We start from the raw sequence: 13,671 nt of genomic DNA, 5'->3' as shown, positions 1-13,671 counted from the left end.
TCTGAAACCCAGGGATGCGTAAATACGCTGTAAAAAGAGGAACTATATTGCAAAAAAAGAACTAAATAAAGTAGCTAAATTCATCCAATGTCAACTTTGTCTAAGGCACTGGAACCGTAGTTAATTACTTATTTCTTTATTTATGAACGGTGAATTTAAAATAAGTATATGCTATAAATAGTGTCAGCACGGAAGGCCAGAATACAGGGCTGATGATACAATCGCGGACTAACAGTCTATTAGCAGCGGTATCGATCCAATGCTAATAAATGAATTAAACACATCATAAATTTCGTTCATCTGACGCACTTTTTTGGATTTACCTTCATCAGAAACATTCAGACCTTAACATTTGAAACCCAGTGATGCGTAAATACGCTGCACAGTTAGGAACTATATGACCAAAAAGGATCTAAACAAAATAGCCAAATGCATTTAAGATCAACTTTGCCTGAGGACGTTTCAATAGAGTACCACATCGAAATCAATCGATAATCGAGGTTACAAAATTAAAAGAAAAAATAAGACCAGATGATATTAGGATATGTCTCCAGTGTCCCTTAGCGAGAACTGTACAACGCTAGACCTTAGATCTGTGATAGCACAGAGACAACGATTGTCATCTATTCATGGCTGAAAGGATGTCTCTCATTAAAATATTTTGAAAATCCTCGTTACCTAGAGATTAATGAAAATCAAACCATTTACAAAGCAAATTTTGTTCGGTAAAAATTTGAAAAAAAAGAGATAAAAAAATACAAACAAAACAAATAATAAACGATATTATGCCGTACCAGAGAATGTTTGCAGTTGTTAAAAAGAAGCTTTAACTACTTAGTCTGCTTTACCAATAAGGAAACTTAACAATAAAAAATCAAAAGTTGTCTTATTTAAAACCAACTAAAATGTTATAGGATATTTTGTACGGGTGAAAAATATCAAATTTGTAATAAATACTCATTATCTTTAATTAAAAATGTCGACATATATATTTCGCTACTTTTGACCTAAAATATCTAAAATAACCAACCAGTTTTCAGTTCCGGAAAACTTTAAGCGATAATTAAGGAAATATTTAGAGTATATTTAAGTATGTGATATGCTAATTGGTATATAAAACCTTACTACATTATACAAAAGTGACATAATATATAAATTTCAGCGCAATGTCAGGGGTTTTCATGGTCCATCTCGTGCTGTTTATACGATCACAATTTATAGTTAATAATATACAAAAGCAAATGTACGTCTTCCTACCTTATCACAAGACAAACTATGTATCTGTACTTTAGGCAAGTGATGTTATCTGATCATGAAAAAACGAATATGCTGCATCGGTATATTCATAAATACTACAATTTAAATAAAAGAAATGATATTTGATTTTACGAAATAATATGCACACATTATACATGTAACAAGATAAATGTTTTTTGACTTTAAGCCTACCTCCATATCTTCTGGGAGTTTTATTGTGTTTTTGTTTGTTGGTATCTTATTGACATTTACCTAGACTACATTTTGTGTTATTAGCATCGAAAACGCAATCTACTTGCAAGTTTCAAGCATTTATCTTTAAAAATGCTCATATAGATAAATTGCACATTAATTTACAGATTTTTGCTTAATAAAAATGTTTGATTTTTTCAAAACAAAATATATGGTCCATAAATCCACCTACCAAAATATTTTTAATCCAACTTATATTCCAAAAGGCAGTTGAATTTAACAGAATATATAGCCATTATAAAAAAAATAGTCAATACGGCTCCATGTTGAGCTGAAACACAGCTAATTGTCAGCAAAAACATGTAAATATAAAACGTGTAGGCAACAACGCAACACCTCCAGTACCTCAAACAAGTCAGTATACCATATTGCTGATTTGCAGCACATCTTTTGAAGAAAAGTTCACCAATAAGAAAATATGTTAATAATATTTCATATTCATAGTCTCTAATACATAATTTTGTAGTACATGTACCGGTAGGTATTTAATGAGACCATGGCCAGACCAACACCCTAAAATACCCATAATCAACCTCTTGGAATGATATCATAACTGAAAGCAGACGCTCAACTCATACCAGAGAGCCATTCGAGAGCACCCATCAGTACAACAATGTACAAATTTACAGTCAAGCAGACGTAATATTGTTTATTTAAAGTATCGGCGATTTCCAAAGATTTATCAATGATTTAAAACAAAAGAGAATTTAAATATACATATACTTGCGCATTAGTAAACATCCGGCATAGAAACAAGGCGTGAGAAAAATAAAAACCACGACACAAGAGTACATGCTTACGACATGGGTTTCTGAAACTGCCTCGTCTGATACGATCAAAAACGAAGAAGGAAAGCCCAACATTTAAAACGTTTGATTTGATTGTTGCATAAGCAAAAGAGGTATGAACAGAGTAGTCAGTACCGTCTACGGTCAACTTTGTCTCAGGTTTGTACAGTCAACTAGTTTTAGGAAACTGAAAACTTACTTTTAAATCGTTTGAATAAACATACACACTGGCAACTGTGGGAACTGATTTCACAGTGACATTAGCAGGGCATGAAAAAGATTATAACAAATCTCAAATTCAAGGTTAGGGGACGACCATTTGATATTCTGGGGGGGGGGGGGGGGGGGGGGGGGGGGGGCAGGATGATTTTGAAAATAAATAACTCGGCCTTGATAATAACAAAAATGAATGGTTTGTTCTGTGGTAGTTTGAAAATAAATAACCTGACTTACAATGTATTGAAAATAACTTGGCAGGTCTTTTAATCCATTTTATAAATGCTATTCTGAAGTGTGAGATGGCACCAGATTCTTCAAAATTCGTCTTTTTTCATATTTTTTTTCGGGAAAAACTTCCCAAATCTTTTAATAATTTAAATATTAATGTATTTGAAATGTTTGAAAATGGGTTTCATTTCAGGTATATTGTCTCGTGAACATTTACCTCACTTTTATTACAGGGCCGTAACTACATTGAGGCAAATGCCTCATGTTGGAAATTTCAAAACAAAAGCTTGTCTTCATATCAAATTGTTTTCATGGCAAGTGTCTTGCAAGAAGCAAGTTCTGTTCACCCTCTTACGTAGCCCATGTTTTTTGAGATCCATGTTTCTCATTTATTTTTATTTTTCAGTGTTGATTGTCTATAATGTTAAGCGTTTTGTGTTTTATCTGTTCCCGGGTCCGTCTTTTGTTCATTGATTGCCCTTCTTTATGACTATTCTCTTAGTGTTGCATTCTATTTGTAATTTAGTAATTATGTTTTAAACTCGAGTTTTATTATATTTAAGGACCTTTTGTCTATTACAAACTACTTTAAATTGTATCCCAGTTAGGAACTACATCAAATTGTAATTGAAATGTGTTATAAAAACTGACTTGACATAGTTATATCAATGATAATCAGCCCCCTCTTCACTTAATTTGAAAAAACATAATTGACAGGTATAAAAGGTTTTCTGCAAACTGAAACATTTTTTGCTTTGTCCTACATATTGGTCTTTTGATGTTGTCCCTAAAAACTAAAAGTTTTACACTGAATCTATATATTTTGCTTTGAGACCAGAATATTGTCAAAATATTTAAACAGAACATGCGTTTCAGATTAAGAAAGGGTCTGGGAAACGCGCATAATGCATGATTTTGCGCCATTTTTTCTATAGCTTCTTGGGGCTTTCAGCGAACCCCAGACTCTTCGCTGATTTATTTCGCCTCGCTCCGCTAGGCGAAAATGTTTGACAACTTTTAGAAGAGGCTAGTTACAGCCCAGCTTTAATACCTTGTACGTATGCAATATTTGCAGTTAGCAATTCAGAAGATTAACTTCCAGAGGATGATGATTAATTCTGATTGACTTTATTGACTATGTTATTTATTTAAGAATTTAAAAATTGTATGTTTTCAAATATTATAAATATAATTGTGAAAATAGATAATTAGTCCCTTGTTTTAATGAAAATGAAAAATCATGCTTCAACAGAGCAGAAAATAAATAATCTGTCCTTTTGGTCCACAAAAACAAATAACCCATCCAAAACAAATCCTCCTGCCACCCCCCCCCCCCCCCCCCCTCCCGAATATCAAATGGTCGTCCCCTTAATTCAAAAAGGGGACCTACTGATAGTATGGAACGCCACAGCTGTCTTATGTGGTACTCTGATATTACGTTATCTTGTATTATTATTACTTGATGATATTTTGTCTTTACATAATATGGTTTTGACATTACGTAATGATGTTTTGATATTATTCAATATGGAATAGTCATTACTTAATGATATTTCGATATTACATGATATGGTTTCGTATGGACTTGATATGGTTTTGTCATTACTCGATATGGTTTCATCACTATTTAATGTGGTTGTGTTATTAGGCAATTTGGTTTTAACATGTGGCTTAACGTTATATAGTTGTTTCATTACATAATGTGATTTTGTTATTTCGTAATGATGATTTGCCAATTCCTTATATGGCTTTAAAATTACATAATGATGTTTCAAAATTTGACGTTTTACACTACATGATGTGTTCGTTCCAGTATTTGATGTGGTTCTGTCATTCTTTGATGTGGTTATCACTACTTGATGAGGTAAAGCCACGTGACTATTTGGGAAAAACTAGTTCTATTTTTAAAACCGATTTCCATGTTTTATTTGCCTCGGATGAGTGTGGCAATTCATGGAGTTAGAGTTCAAATTAAAGGTCGGGCTACTGTAAAAAATAAAATTCGAGTAAGTCTTTGATTTAAACTTCGAGTAATTTTCGATTTCGAGTTAGAATTCAAGTCATAATTAGAATTAAAGTTCGAGTAAGCATTGAGTTTCGAATTGAACTTCGAGTTTGAATTACCTTTTGAGGTAGAGTTCGAGTTAGACTTCGAATTTGAGTCTCATTTAGATTAAGATTTCGAATTAAAATTGATGTTATCTAATATGAGTTCGTATTTAAAATTTTCTATCGCGGATTAAGGGCTTTTGCTCGGGCTTCCAAAAAAAGGGTTAAAGGGTATGCGTACAAAAGATAACAATGTTACAGTATACAAAACACCACATAGAAATCGAAATAAAGTTAGATGTGGTGTGATTGCCAATGAGACAACTATCCACCAGAGTTTTAATGCAGTGGATGTAAGCAATTATAGGCACCCGTAACTAATAACTAAACAACTTACGAAAAACAAATATGACATACATGAAACAACGACAACCATTGAATTACAGGCTCCTGACTTGGGACAGGCACATAAAGAATGTTCACGTGGCGGAGTTAAACATGTCTGTGAGCGCTTAACCCTAATCCTACCATGGTCGAATAGTGTAACAGCACAACACAAGAATAAACTGTAAAAATCAGATGCAATTGGCTTAACTCTATAGATCGGTATGACTGGGCAATATAAATCCATCAAAGTCCTGGGGTGATCTCGGGTGCTCCGGAAGAGAAAGCAGATCCTGCTCAATGTGTGGTACTCGTCATGTTATTCGTGAAAGTACAAACCCAGTGATTTGGTCTAATTCGGTAGGTCAAATTCGAGAAAAAGAGGACGGGGTTGTGGTTACGACAACTGGAGCATATCCGTCGTCACCTGTGAAACAGATATTCCAAAAAGTTAAGTTTTTTTCACTTTAAGTGCCAATTAAGTGCGAGGTATATCAGAGAATGGAATTTATAAAATATATATTAAAAGATTGATATTCGTATATGTTCAAATGATAATACACGCTAAAAAAAATCGGAGAATTCTTATTTTATAGAATTGATGCGTTGTCGCTCATCAGTCCGATCCCCCCATTTCCCTGTACCTTTAGTGTGAGTTGATTGAAAGTGTCTCATTTGTTGACAATAAAGTACAAGTCATTTGATGTGTGTCCAGCCTGCGATATTAATGTCGCGGAAGTGAGACACAACAAACCTATGTTCCGTCGTCGGCGTCTTCATCATTTAGATCGTTAGGTTACTCGTTTGAATTGTTTTTACATTTGTCATTTCTGGACCTGTTATAGCTTACTATGCGGTATGGGTTTTGCTCATTGTTGAAGACCATACAGTGACATATAGTTGTTAACTGCTACGTCATTTGGTATGTGGTAGAGAGTTGTCTCATTGGCATTCATACCACATCTTCTTATTTTTATATAAGTTTTATTTGCATTAAATATTACCAAATTAAACTATTTTGTCATGATAAATTTGTAAACCTCCATGAATTGTTATAAAATTTGTATAGGAGTAATCTTCTATATCGAGATAAAGCATGTACAGAAAAATATTTTTTTTTAATTTTGTTTTTTACTGATAAATCACTGGTGTTAAACTGATCGTGGTAACTGCAGTTACCACGATCCCAACATGATAAAAATCGGTATAATCGTTTTCTGCTAATTTCTCCGTGTAAACGTGTTGTTTTCAAAAATAACTCGGACGCCAGGTTGATCTGTACGGTTTTGTTGTGTGTGTGAGCTTTTAATATCATATATGGCCCCGTTACCAAAATAATAGCCATCGAAAATTTAAGGAAGATAATCGTAACTCCATGAAATTTGTTTGATATGATAATCGTAACTGGGCTATCAGATAATCGTAATTTGGACATGATAACGTAACTTAGTCTCTTGACGCAGACGGCGACTATATCTTAATCTTGTTTAAAAGTTTGATAGTGTATCCATAATTAGTGAATAATTGATTATCTTAAACTAATTTACTTTTTGCTTTGTAGATAAAGTCTATATATATACACATATAATCTACAAAAAAATAAAGGTAAGTTACTAAGAGTCAGTGTTAAATTAAGATATTAATTCATAGAAGCTATACTTTAGTATAGTTTTAACATAGGGAGGCATTATAGTCGTGAATATTGTGGCCCGAGTGGTAGCGGTAGCGGGACAATGAAGTAATAGCATTGTGACATCAGCAAAAAAACATCTTAATCACTGCCAGAAACAATACAGAATGAGGAACATACCACAAAACAAACAAAGACTGGTCACTGCAGAAGATAACTTTGATGTCCAGGAGAACAAAAGATTAATCAGTGCTACCATTAATTGTTGAAAATCAAGATCCGATATTTGACAATAAAGGTAAAGTTGTACATTGAAAGAAAGTATCGTCTTTGGAGGGAGCCACCTGAAAACTGACTCATTTGATGAAGAATTTATCGAGGAGATCAACAAAGAATATATAAAGAAACTAGTGGAACAGATCAATAGAGATGGCTTTGATAGAGAATCAGCAAAGACGGGATAGTCATTAGAAGCCGCTATATACCGCCTCCGTGCAAGCCCGGATCAGCAGTTTGCTGAATTTTTCAAGCATGCAGGTGATTACTAATGGTTCTGGAGCACTGCATTAAACAATTAAAGACCAGTTCTCTGAGGCCAAAATACTATCAGATAGCCAGACTGCTGTAGGCATCTTGACTCTAAATTGACTCTTCAAATCCAATAACAGACATTAGAGACAGCATGGGGACACTCTTGAAACACGACATACTAACAACCCTATCTTGGATCCCAGGCCATGCTCGTATAGTCGGGAATGAGATAGCGGACCAGTTGGCAAAAGATGCTGCAAAGGAGGCCTAAACGACCAATATAATGTCATAACAATGTCAGGTGTAAGAAGCGCAGTTAACATGTCTACAAAATTGAAATGGCAAAGTAGATGGACAATTAGTGAAACTGGGAGACAACTTTTCGATCTAGTACCTATTGTTGGGAAGGATGTAAAACTTGACACACCAAACCCCCAAATAGGATGAATATTGTAAGAACTGAGAACAGGTTACAGCAGATTGAATAAATACAGAAACCAAATATGTCAATCCCTCACGCCTGATATGTCATACGCCATCATATAAACAACAGAACATTTCTTGCTATACAGCCCAAGACACCAACCGGAAAGAGAAGACATGCTGAGACAGATGGAAATAATGAACATCCCAACAGACATAAAATCAATATCGTCACCACCAAATAGAGAAACTTACAAAGCAACATCTCAAATTGTAGGGGAATACATAGCAAGATCAAGGCGATTTAAAGAACTGGCAAGCCCTGAATCCCGATGCTGCGCCTAAACAAGTATACTTTAGTACCGTGACAAATTACTTTGAGCAATGGTATACCATATGGGGAAACAAAGTAGTATCAAGAGACAAGTTGTGTCAAATTTACCCTTAAGATCAAGATCAGGAGATTCCGTCAATCATTTAGATTCTAAAAACGTTTTCTGATATAATCGAGGCGGCCTTATATAGCGTCATTACGGTGGCAGTACAGAAAAGTAGACTCAGTTTTGTATAAATGAAAATTGCAAACTTACTTTATTTTGAAAGAGTATTTCAATCCTGAGTGTTGTTTACGTGTAAGTTGTTATTATGACGCAATCTTTTTATCAAATATTCCGTTAGCAGAGGTACTAAAAAATCAGTTACTATTATCATTGACATATTTTCTACAGTTACGATTATCTTTCCAATTATTTGTCCACAAGTTACGATTATTTTTTTTTGGAGTTACGATTATCTTCCTTAAATATTCGATGGCTATTATCTTGGTAACGAGACCATATATGATATTAAGAACAAACACACAAAACAAAATCGTACAGATCAACCTGGTGGCTGAGTAATTCTTGAAAACAACACGTTTACACGGAGAAATAAGCAGAAAACGTTTTTACCGATTTCTACCTCCGCAATGTTTGGATCGTGGTAACTGCAGTTACCACGATCAGTTTAACACCAGTGATAAATGGACGTTTTACAGTCATTACAACATTACACTTTTACAATGACAGCAGCAATTCCAGGCGAGACGCAGGGTTCCGTGGAATTCTTCACGAATTTATTGTAATACTGCTTCCATTTGAGAACTAAGGGGAAAAAACGGCAGGACCAAGTGGTTTGGGGATATCCCCCTAATGTCCGAAATATTGATACTTTTTTGTACTTTTTTTCTTATTTTTGTCTGCCGTTCCCCTTTTTCATACCAAATAACTCTGAACAACCACTCGAACTTTAATTTGAACTTTAACTCAATGGATAGCGACACTCATCTGAAGCACATTAAACAAACGACATATGGAAATCGGTCTAAAAATAGAACTATTTTTTTCCAAAATGGTCACGTGGCTTTACCTCATCAAGTAATGTGATAACCACATCAAAGAATGACAGGACCACATCAAATACAGGAACAAACACATCATGTTGTGTAAAATCTTCAAATTTTGAACCATCATTATATAATGTTAAAGCCATATGAAGAATTGGCAAATCATCATTACGAAATAACAAAACACACATTACGTTAAGCTGTAGGATTAAATAGTGTCCCCCATGAAATTATGTCCCATGGACAAAATTTCAAGGATATGACCTGTGAAATTTTGTCCAGGACAGAATTTTATTATAAAATATTGTCCACTTCTGTGTAAAAGTGTCCCTTGAAAAGATATTCTATTTTGACCTTTGTTGGATATTTTTTCATAGTGAAATCATGTCCAAATTGCATAAAAGTCTTGTCTAATACCAAATAATTTAATTTACAATAAATGATTTTTTGTCAACATGTATATAAAATATTTCATTGTTTTTAATTTCAGATTGCTTGGCCTTCCTTCTAAATGATCTTCTATCATTATTATTAAACTCTGGAGGGTATTGACCATCAAACAAAAAATCATATAGCTGTTTATATTCACCACTTTCCATTTTTGTTCACATCTGTGTTGTCTTGATTTAAATTTCAATTATGATTTAACTATTTGATTAAAACATTTCAATGATTGCTAAATTATTTTCCTTCTTTAGGGACAGATAAAAATAGCTACACTATGAAAAATTGTCCCTTGTGACGTATTTTTATAAAACATAATTGAAATTATGTCCAAGTGTAAATGCTCTTTTGTTCCGACGTTGGAAAGTTTCGGGCGGAAAGAACTAACAAGCCGAAAAGTTCCGGAGGAACTTATTAACTAGTTACTTTGTTCTTCCTCTGGTTTAAAAGTTCCACCAGAACAAAGTGACTAGTTGAAAAGTTTCAACGGAACATATCAACTAGTTAGAAAGTTCCTTTTTGCCAAATTAGTCAAAACCGGAACTAACAAACTAACCCAAAAGTTCCAACGGAACTTATCAACCAGGCAGAAAGTTCCATTTGGAGAATTGATGCAAAGTAAAAGCACAACATATTATATTTGAACCTTTCAAAGGGAAACCAAGATACTGATAACAAAAGTCAAAAGGAACTTATCAACTAGCCACAAAGTTCCTCTTTGGCAAATAAGTCAAAACCGGAACTAACAAACTAGCCCAAAAGTTCCAACGGAACTTATCAACCAGTCACAAAGTTCCATTTGGAGAATTGATGCAAATAACCACATGAGGAGGGGTGTATTCTTCCCTCTCTTGAGGGTACTATGAATACTAAATTTGCATAATAATGCAACTTATTCCGTTTTATGTGAGCTATGAAATACAACTTAAATTTTGCATATTTGTCCCCAAAGAAACCCCTTTCAGTGCGTTGGGTATTCTTGTAAATTAATGATTTGCTCTTATATATACTGATACTCATTCTTCCCCCTCTTTCTACAAAAAGGACGAAATATTGTATATTCGGAACGATGTAACTAGTTGTTCTGTTCCGCCAGAACTATTCAACTAGCTACATTGTTCCGGGACTTTTCAACTAGCTATTTTTTTCCGGAACTTTTCGACTGCTCTCGGAATAAAACAACTAGTTGGAAAGTTCCGTCGGAACGAAATAACTAGTTGAAAAGTTCCGCCGGAACAAAGTAACTGACGGAACATAGTGGCTGTTACACAAGTACTAGGTACAATTTTTCACTAAGGGAGACACTATTTTATAGTTTACAAATGTGATATTCTGTCCCGTGAACGAAATTTCACAGATGAACTGTGAAATATAGTTCAAGAAGACACAATTTCATGGGACACTTTTTTGGCTTACAAAGCAACATACACATCAAGTAATGTTAAAACCACATTGTCTAATGACACAACCACATTAAATAATGATGAAATCACATCGAGTTATGACAAAACCATATTAAGTAATGAAAAACCATATCAAGTCAATACGAAACCATATCACGTAAAATCGAAATATCATTAAGTAATGACTATTCCATATTGAGTTATATCAAAACATCATTACGTAATGTCAAAACAATATTATGTAAAGACAAAAAATCGTCAAGTAATAATAAATATACAATATATGTACATTGTCGGAAAATATAAAATTTATTTGTATGAGCTTTAGAAACAGGACGAAAAGCGAGGCTCGCCGAGCTTTTCTCCTGTTTCGCAGCGAGTACAAATAAATTTTATATTTTGCGACAATGTACATATATTGTTTTTATCCTGAAATTTACACCCAACACTTAAAAACTTTAGTTGTTAAAATCTAAATCATTGTCTCTAATATTTCAAAGAAATCGACATAGTTTAAACGCGGACCGCGAAGAGGACCCCAAAATGAACTGGTACGCAAAAAGAAATATCCACATTACCGCTTGCTCAACATGGAAGAGGGGTAACAGGAGACTTTATTTGTACAAGTACAAAGCAAAAATTTATTTGTGTACCTATTATTTGTACAATAGTTGGCTGATTGCAGGATAAAACAATATAACGTAATATCAGAGTACCACATAAGACAGCTGTGGCGTTCCATATGATAGTCTGAAAAAACGCATGAAAGAATTTCGAACTACACGTAATGAATGAAACATTCTGAATGATTGATTAATTGATTGATTGATTGATTGATTGATTGATTGATTGCTGTTTGCTTAACGTACAATGGCTTATATTTCATGCATGTTAATGATGATACCAAATTAACAATTAATACAAATGGTAGATTCTGCAAGATTGGGAGGAAAATATATTTGAACTCCAACAGGAAAATAATGGTTTGTTAGATGGGGGCAGAAATGTATTGCAACAGACAACCAACAGACCCCTCAGATAGTTGTTTCAAGGTGCAAAGGGTGTGGTAATTTCTACACGAGGCATCGAATTTAACATCCATATTCCGTTGGGCCATGCATTTTTATACATCCTGTTCAGCCAAACGGACGTCCCTTTGGGAAGGTTTCTATATGCCAGTCACTCTTGAGTTTGAAACAAGCTGCCCAACCATATATATAATAGTATGCATTTTGATGAAACAGAAAATAACAACTCTTAGAAGTATAATAGTTAGCATCTGACAATAAAACTGCTACTTTCTAAGTGTTGAATACCCGTCAAGGTAATTTAAATGAATCATTAAAATTTGTTGTGATGATTCACTACTTGTTCTTGGAAATATGAACTTTTGTGAAACTTCGAATTCATGCTTATGATCAATTTCACGCATTCTGCTGATTAAGGAAATCCTGGGATTTTTGCCATTAGAAAAATCAGCTTTTCAAACGAATTTCGGGTCTAATACCTCCATTTAATAAAAGTGTATGTGTAAAATGTATTTTTTTTTATCTTTCCCTAGTTGATCATGTGGGTAACATTGATTATCTATCGTGCCTATACTATATATTGAATTAATTCAAATGAACATTCTTATCTTAAAATTTAGGTATTTTATTAACATTCACATATTTGTTTTACAAATAAATTTATTAAAAGATCTTTAAACATACTAGAACATTGTCTTGGCTACGCATGCTTAACAACTATCAACAAACGAGTTCAGTAACAATACTATTAGAATAAGAAACTAATTTCAAATTTTGTTTAGGAAACTTAATATAAAAATTTTAATCCAAATATAAATACTACAAATATGTTACCTTCTCTACATTTCTGGAACACAAATCAGCACCTGCTTTCGTTTTTGTGACAAGGATTTTACTTCCCTGTTTTAGATCTTGGTAAGAAAGGGTAGATAACTAAAATTTGTTTACAAGTAAATCTCCGTTAAGAATATTGAATGAAGATAGTTAATTTTGTTTTTGAATTTTGTGTTGTTTTGAGGAATAATAAGCAAAAATGATTACAATTGAGATGATGAATGATTATTTGATGATTGAATTATCTAAATTTTCTATCATTATTTAAAACTGTCAGGATTTATTTTTAACCATGTTAACAGAATAGAAATCACTCGTCAGCCGGGTAGTACTTGTAAAAGAATAATATTTTCCTTTAATTTTGCGACATAGTGTTTGTAGTATTTTTACATATATACTTGTATATAATGGAATTGTGATTACATAGCAATTACAGTTTTAAAAAAATAGAACAGTTAACTGTATTAGAATGACTATGTATAGAATGAGATATGTTTAACTGAATATTCTCCCTGGACATTCAGTATAAATGTAACAAGGCTAGAGTGGGTGGCGCATATTCGCCTTGGACACATTTTCGCCGTTTTGCTATTTCTTCTGTGAAATGTTTGTGCCTTTACCATGTTTACCCAATACTTGCCTAAAAAGATGGTAAAGGCTGTTTGTAATGTTTGAACTGTTGATATTCCTCTTTACCCCATTTCCAAGGTTATTCGCACATATAAAGAAATACGCAGGTGTTAGTAAACAATTTTGGCAATTATGTAAGATTTATATGGCAATCATGCGCAGTCTTAACACAAATATTTGTGAGAAA

General features: G+C 33.5%; 1 protein-coding gene across 3 annotated transcripts in view; it reads right to left on the bottom strand.

Moving 5' to 3' along the window:
• The window catches only part of LOC127716431 (uncharacterized), a 140,107-nt gene extending 127,171 nt beyond the window's left edge, over nt 1-12,936 (bottom strand). For 2 of the 3 annotated variants that reach the window (XM_052222618.1, XM_052222616.1), the window contains exons 1-2: nt 12,855-12,936; nt 1,258-1,352 (exon numbers count right to left, since the gene is read on the bottom strand). The gene's annotated coding sequence lies outside the window, so the exon portion shown is untranslated. The remainder of the gene's footprint in view (nt 1-1,257; nt 1,353-12,854) is intronic. The other variant, XM_052222617.1, reaches the window with a different exon arrangement.
• Between the last annotated feature and the right edge of the window lie 735 nt (nt 12,937-13,671).

This window comes from Mytilus californianus, unplaced genomic scaffold (assembly GCF_021869535.1).
Source record: "Mytilus californianus isolate M0D057914Y unplaced genomic scaffold, xbMytCali1.0.p SCAF_9, whole genome shotgun sequence".
Taxonomy (NCBI): domain Eukaryota; kingdom Metazoa; phylum Mollusca; class Bivalvia; order Mytilida; family Mytilidae; genus Mytilus; species Mytilus californianus.
Note: the sequence above shows the minus strand (reverse complement) of the source record. Positions and strands in the feature narration are given on the sequence as shown.